The sequence below is a fragment of the Mytilus californianus genome, unplaced genomic scaffold (genome assembly GCF_021869535.1).
Source record: "Mytilus californianus isolate M0D057914Y unplaced genomic scaffold, xbMytCali1.0.p SCAF_5, whole genome shotgun sequence".
Lineage (NCBI taxonomy): Eukaryota > Metazoa > Mollusca > Bivalvia > Mytilida > Mytilidae > Mytilus > Mytilus californianus.
Window position 1 is genome coordinate 20316370 of NW_026262701.1, and position 7423 is coordinate 20323792.

The 7423-nt window shown below is 30.4% G+C and overlaps 1 long non-coding RNA gene across 1 annotated transcript; it reads right to left on the reverse strand.

Annotated features, from left to right (window-relative positions):
* Positions 1 to 2044: 2044 nt before the first annotated feature.
* On the reverse strand, positions 2045 to 3320 carry LOC127700792 (uncharacterized). Its single transcript, XR_007981722.1, has 3 exons — positions 3237 to 3320; positions 2541 to 2718; positions 2045 to 2175 (listed from the first exon to the last, which is right to left on the reverse strand). It is a non-coding gene; the product is annotated as an uncharacterized LOC127700792 (long non-coding RNA).
* Positions 3321 to 7423: the final 4103 nt, after the last annotated feature.

Below are 7423 nucleotides of genomic sequence, written 5' to 3' on the forward strand. Positions count from 1 at the left end.
TAACACATAGCTGAAAGGGTGATAGAGCAGATTGTTACCCCTCGAAAAGACATTTTCAACCTTGGATTCGCCGCGGTCAACAATGTTTTATCGGGATAACAATCTGCTCTATCACCCTCTCAGCTATGTGTTATTTATATAATAAAGAACTGTAAAGTTTTTATGAAAATATTTTAATCAAACTAGAACGTGACTATGTTCATGTTGTATTTACCCCCATCTGGAAGTCTAACGATAAGATATTAGGAGAGCTAGATAATTTCTTAAATCATATAAATACATGGCTTCCTTCTTGAAAAGTTACGTTATTTTCTTTCTGATCCAAAGACTTTCTTTGTAAATGAAAATATAATAGATAAGACATGTTTGATAAGTTTATTATAATGTTATATTATAAAATGTTTCACTTTCATCATCAAGTATCAAATAATACAAAATAATGGTAAAAATGCTGAAAAAAAATTTATACACACGATGATTGTATAACAACCAATTATAAAATATTTCGGTTAAATAAATTCAAAAAATTTAAATATTTAATCTAATAATTTTAATTTAAATATAAATTCAAATAAATCATAAAATATAACAATCTGAGATAAAAGTTAAGTTTTTCTTTTTTGTCAAATATTGCTATTTTTATAAAGGCACTTTATCTCTATGTTTCGCTATATATTCTGATTGAAACACAGTTGAAAAACTGACATTGTTGAAATCACTGTTCTCACACACGAAGAAAAGATGCTCAATGTTGGAGATTACGTAATTTCCTCTAAGTGCTAATTTTAGAATCATTCTCTCTTTGACATTTACTCATCCTCAATATATATGAAATATTTGCCACTAGACCTTAAACGCACACTGCAATCAATTAATCAATTGTTAGTAACATTTACCCCTTATTAGAAATGCTTGATACCTAAGGTTAACAAAATGTTTAACAATAAATAAAGATAAAGGATAGGGTATACATCAATGAGAAAACAACCCTTTAAATCAGAAAAATAAAACTGCCATGTTTATCCTTTAAACAATTGATTCAATGCAGTATTCCTTCTGTTTTGTACGACAAATACAAGATCAATGTACTTGTTCGTATGCGAGGCCTAACTTATTGCCTAACGTCACTTTTAAAGTATTGTAAATATTATAACGCCACTTCTTAAGTAACATGTATATATATTTTGTGTTATTACAATTTAATTTAGGTAGCTAATATCATATTTTCACTATCTGAACTCTTTGATAATATCTGTCTAGAACATCTGGCGGATAATTATATCTCCAATATATATGCTGCATCTGACACATAATTACTTTTAGTGTTATTTATAATATCATTGTTTTCATTTGAACTACATATTCAAAAATAGATTAACCAATAACAGTCAGTACTTCATACTAGTAGAGTACAAGAGGTATATACTTTTATGGAAATACTTCCTTCTGAACCCCTCTTATTGACGAAATAAGCATATAAATGCATGAAAGAGGGTTCCAGAGGAAGTCTTGCCCTTTTTAATTTATATTAACAGCATTTATTTTTTTTTAAAAGCAAAATAATATATAATATCTTGCAAAAGGCATTCAATCAACCTGTGTATCTATATGTTTTGGGGTTTGAAAGTCATGAGACAAGACAAAGACACACAAAAAAACATGTTTACTCTGTAAAACAAAACTCAGAATAAAAGTAAAAACATATAAATCAAAATGTACATTGTACATGTATTTACGCTTGTTGTTTATTCTTATTTCGTGTGTATTAACGTACAACGGTTTTACTCTCTCCTATTGAATGAAAAGCAATTCGATAAAACATCTTTACTGAAATCGATATATCATTGTGTGCTCTTGTAACACACTGTCTCTCCAGATAACACGTCATCACATCACAACTATGCATAATCACATTTGATCCACATCATAACGCAAATACGTCATCACTATTGACCTTGACCTTGGGTTTAAGATGGAATAATCTGCTAAGTAGTCCAATAGATCCTCTCTTTATCGCCCCTTTCGTCGATAATTCATAACTTTCCGTAACCTCCGGTTGTAGTTTAATTTTTATCTGTTTCAAAATTCCAAGAAGAAGTTTGTCCACTTTTATATTCAAAGTAGCTGATGTCTCTATGTATTTACAATTGAACTTCGATGCTAGATTTCTGGCCTCTGAAATAAAAGTAACATAGTTACTTTTAAAAGATATTTTTTTTATTTAAATTTTATTTTTACTGTATATTATGATAAAAAAAATGCAATAATACACTTTTGTGACTTTTTCCCTTTAAGTCATTTAATTATAGTTTTTTTCTAGTATCACTTAAAGTATCTAGTTCAGAGACCTACAACGGAAAATGTCTTTATTTCCCCATTTACTTTTATTTAATATATTAAGCTTTTGTTCTGATTAATCTTGTGTTGAGAGAATCACTTAATTTAATGTATACATAACTTTTTAAGCAAGCTCTCTGGTAAAACAAAAGATAGTCTTCGTGTAATTTGAATGAGTGATAATATTAAATGCAAGTCCATACCGTCTTTGGTTATTTGTCTTTTTCTCACAAGATCTACTTTATTAGCTACCAAGATAATTGGTCTGTCACTAAACTGGTCGTTGCGAATACATTGTAGGAACCTACAGGCTATGTCGTAACTGGACTTTTCATAAACGGAAAATACAACAATGTATGCATCAACTGGGTACCTTTGATCCTGTTAATAAACGATACAAAACATGTTAAACGATAGGTAACTTTCTTCTTAAATAAAGATTGAGCATTACCCTTATCGATAAGATATAATAATCTCCTTTCTTAAACATTGTGAAAAAGATCTATTATTTGTATTCTGTTCAATACTTTTATGGAATAGTTGGTGAAGGTCAACCTTCTGTAAAATCAAAGTATACAAATTTGGTGGAAAAATTTGCGCTTTTAATCATTTTATTTTTAGTTAACAAGGTGGCCCAAGACTACAGGGTCGGGCAGTCATATACCAAACATTTAAGTACATGGTTTCGACAACCAGATATCTAGAGGTTTAGTTTTACTGAAAGAAGTTTTTCACTCATATAAGTTGTAAAATGAAATTGTTTCATTACGTTTGATGAAATAAAGAGATCCACAGATGCTGTGGATACATATATAAATGTATGCGAGATTTGGAGATAAAGATATAGTATTCTATTACGGGATACTTCACTGAACTTAATTAAATTACAAATGTCGTACCTCGTCTTCTGAAAAATTCACAAATTCCAGAGTTGATTCTTCGTTGTCTATTACTACAGTTACAAATCGGTCATCGTCGTCTCCTGTAACAAATTGTTTGAAATGCTAATAATTGATGACTTCAGATACAACGTAATATATAATAAAACATGTAAAAATAAACACAATGTTTGTTTTATTTAAATACACATTAATTATTATAAATAGATCGACAAATAACATCAAGATTGACTAAGAACATTTTTAAGGGCATCATACTTCTTGTATACATATTACAGCTAAACTAACCATTTATTAGTTGAATTAACGATTTCGTTTAAGATATCAATAGTGATTTTAATGTGGTTTTTTTTTACTCTCGAAGATTTTGATTTCGGTTGTTCGTGATAAAGTTAATGACAGAAGTACCTTGTAAAAAAATCATATCACTCGGTGTCTTTTTATTTCTTTACGATTTGAAGATAGAAATAATCATTGCTTACCATCTGTAGTCATAACATCTGAGCACATAAATTTATTTATCAATGTTCTTTTTCCTACAGAGTCAGCGCCGATGACACACACACGATAGTATCCTGGTAAACAAGTCGAAGAACAACCACAGCAAATAGCACTGTCTTCTGAGGTTTCACTTGAAAGTCTTCTTCTTTCAAGGTCTTTGGGAATGTCTAAGCTTGCATAGCTGTCTCGTTTGTCTTCAATCCCTGTAATTCCTCCCGATATTAATTTTGAGGACCGAAATCGTCGTATAGGTCTTCTTTTCTCATTTAAGATATCATCACATGAACTGGATAGATTTGAAATTATAGGAACCGGTAAACTGTTTCTTCTATTTTCCTCGTCTATTAGTTGTTTCACTTTTAACTTCCTTTTGAATGAACCTGCTGGTGAATTAGGTTCAGATCTTGATTTTAATCTCGACCTTTGCAAACATGGTTTTACTGGAGATACTGATTCTTGGAAAAGCTCATCAAATTCAGACGAGTCAATCATGTTTGTTTCCGTCTATCTTTGTAAGTTAATGTAGCTTCGTACCTTAATTGACTTTGTTCCTTGCCACCTTAACAATCACGTCAGAATTGATTTTTATGAAGCGTTTCTCTTCTTATACCACAATGTATGGAAATCCTGTTAACACGTGGGCTTCTCAATAACTAAGTGTCAATCATATATGTCTTCTCGTTCATTGACAAGACTCTATTTCATTTAGGTTCATTGGCATATCGATAAAAGCAAAATCTGATTTCATTAAGATGGAAATAACCGATCGAAAATATCTTTCAAGGCATAAAAGGTTAGAAATTGACATTTATTGTAATAAATTGTTTTATATTAATTCTAGAAGTGACAAATGGTAAAAGTATTGATTTTGTAAAATTATGTTAGGAATGTTGTTTTTGGATAAAAAGAAAAAAATATTTTTTTAAAGATGTTACACTGTTTGGTGTGTAATTGTATAAAATAATTACAATGTGATGAAAAATAATCGTAAAATTTCGATAATCAAACTTCTTCGTTAGACTTGCAGCCTTCCAATTGATAATTGGATGCTACATGTCAGTATATAAAGTGTTTGCACCTCCATAGTTTGCCTGTAATTATAGCGTACAAGCAGATATAACTGTGCTTTGTAAAGTGCATAACGTTCAGATTTTCTTTGATTTATTATAAAACTGGTGTTGTGGTAAAGTAAGTTTACAATTTTCAGTGGCAAATATTACAAAGATATTAAGGACGATGTTGCAATGTAAATAAACTCATCATAGGTACCAGGATTGAAATTTTGTATTTGAGAGCGACATGCGGTTCGTCTACAAAAGACTCATCGGTGACGCTCGAATCAAAAAAAGTTTAAAAGGCCAAATAAAGTACGAAGTTGAAGAGCATTGAGGACCAAATACTCCGAAAAGTTTTGCCAAATGCAGCTAAGGTAATCTATTCCTGAGGTATATAAGCCTTAGTATTTCAAAAACTTCCATCTATCCCGAACCGTTTTATTTTTTTATTCAAACAAGTGTGGACACAGATCAGTGTGGACAGTATGATTGGATGTTTGACAGTGTTTTATATGACAAAAGGAGTTCTATGTTTTATGTTTTCTATGTATTAACTGTGTTGTACAATGACAACCAACATGAGCATTAGGGGTGTTGTTTATGTAATATTTAGTTTTTTATGTTCAACAGATACTAATTGCATTAATTACCAAATGATTATGATAGAATATATATGTTCCACATCTTTGATTTTGGATACATTTTGTAGCTAGGAGAGGAACACATAATAGGTTCATTTTTTTCTTAATGTGATTTTTTTTTATATGGGAGATGGTATCTGAGAATATGTATTTGCTTACTTTTTGTATGGTTCTATTTATATTACTTTGTGAGGTTGTCAGTATCATAAGTAAAAGATTTCAGTTAAATGTGGAAATTGTTTCTCAGTTTAGAAGACATTTAATGTTTTTTAGTAATGACAATGCCTGACATGATGATTTGGGCTAGATGAGCTAGAAAGTGAATTTCTGTGTTATTTTTTATTAATTCTTTGAAAATATCTCCTCCAAAGCTGGTCAAAGCAAAAAAAAAGTTTTGACCAGTATGAAAATGATATCAACAAAAGAACCTTTGTGAGCATGCTTCAAAGACTCATAACTAACTACAGAAGTCATATGATAAAATGTCAAGTGGATATTATGAACATCTACTTAATATGTCTAAATATCTAAAAAGTTTTAGTATTCAATATGAAAAAGCTATTGCAAAAGTATTCTCTTTTCAGTTTTTTTGTTATATGGATACAAATATAAGTGATACTAATACAGTAAGGCAGTTTTGTTATGGTATGAAAGTGTAGTAACTAACATTTACTGTTAATTCACACAAATTAAGAAATAAACAAATGAATGATAAATGTTGAACATGTACAATGAAATATATTTTAGAAATCAATTAGGCCAGATAGGCCTTATAAATTCTGATCTTTTTCTTAACATACTGAATGACCATTTACACTCAGAACTGAGTCACCAGTAGGCAGTACAGATGTAAAAAAAAAAAAATGTGGATAGTGTCCACATGTGGACACAGATGATGCCCCCACTTGCACATCATATAGTTATAAAGGAACATAACTGAAGTGGTAAAAGTGAAGCTACCCAAATTTGAACTTGATCCTAGTTTTGTGGTAATAAGCATTGTGTGCAAGTCTCATAACATTTGGTTGAGGCTAACTTAAGTAGAGAACAGAAACTAAAAATTCAGCAATTTCTATTTGTAAACACGCAATAAATAATTATAACTCTAGAACGGTTGTGTATAAGTTTTATAACATTTGGAAGTTAGAGAATGGAAACGAAAAATTCAGCAATTTTTGTGTTTATAAAGGGACATAACTCAAGAATGGTAAAAGTGTTGCCACCAAATTTCGTACTTAATCTGTATTATGTAGTAATAAGCATTGTGTATAAGTTTCATAACATTTGGTTGAGGCAAACTAAAGTTAGAAAACGGAAACAAAAAATTTGTACTTGATCTTAGTTTTGTGGTAATGAATATTGTGTATAGGTTTCATAATGTTTGGTTGGGGCAAACTTAAGTTACAGAATGGAAACTAAAAATTTTGCAATCTTTCAATTTATAAAGGGGCATAACTCAATAATGATTAAAGTGACACTACCCAAATTCAACTTGATTTGTGTTTTATCAGTGGAAGTCAAAATTAAACATTGCATTGTATAAAGCATTGATTGTAGCTGATTCAACTATAATCATGGACAAAGGAAGATAACTCCAATTAAAAAATTACTTGATATTTCGAAGAAAATAAAAATTTTGAAATTTTTCCATTTCTTAAGGAGCATAACTCTAGAATGGTTAAAGTGATGCCACCAAAATTCAAACTTGATCTGTGTTTTGTGGTAATAAGCATTGTGTATAAGTTTCATAACATTTGGTTGAGGCAAACTAAAGTTAGAGAACGGAAACCAATTTTGGGACGTACGTACGTCCAGACGGACAAGGGTAACACTTAATGCCCCCTCCAATACGACTGGGGCATAATAAAGTGTAACAAAAGAACCTAGCATCATATTGCTAGTAGCGCCAGTAGCATTGTTTGGTGAATTTGTGCTTCTTTTTTTTAGTTTGGCTAATGGACAAAAAATGTTTGGTTCAAATCTAAATAAA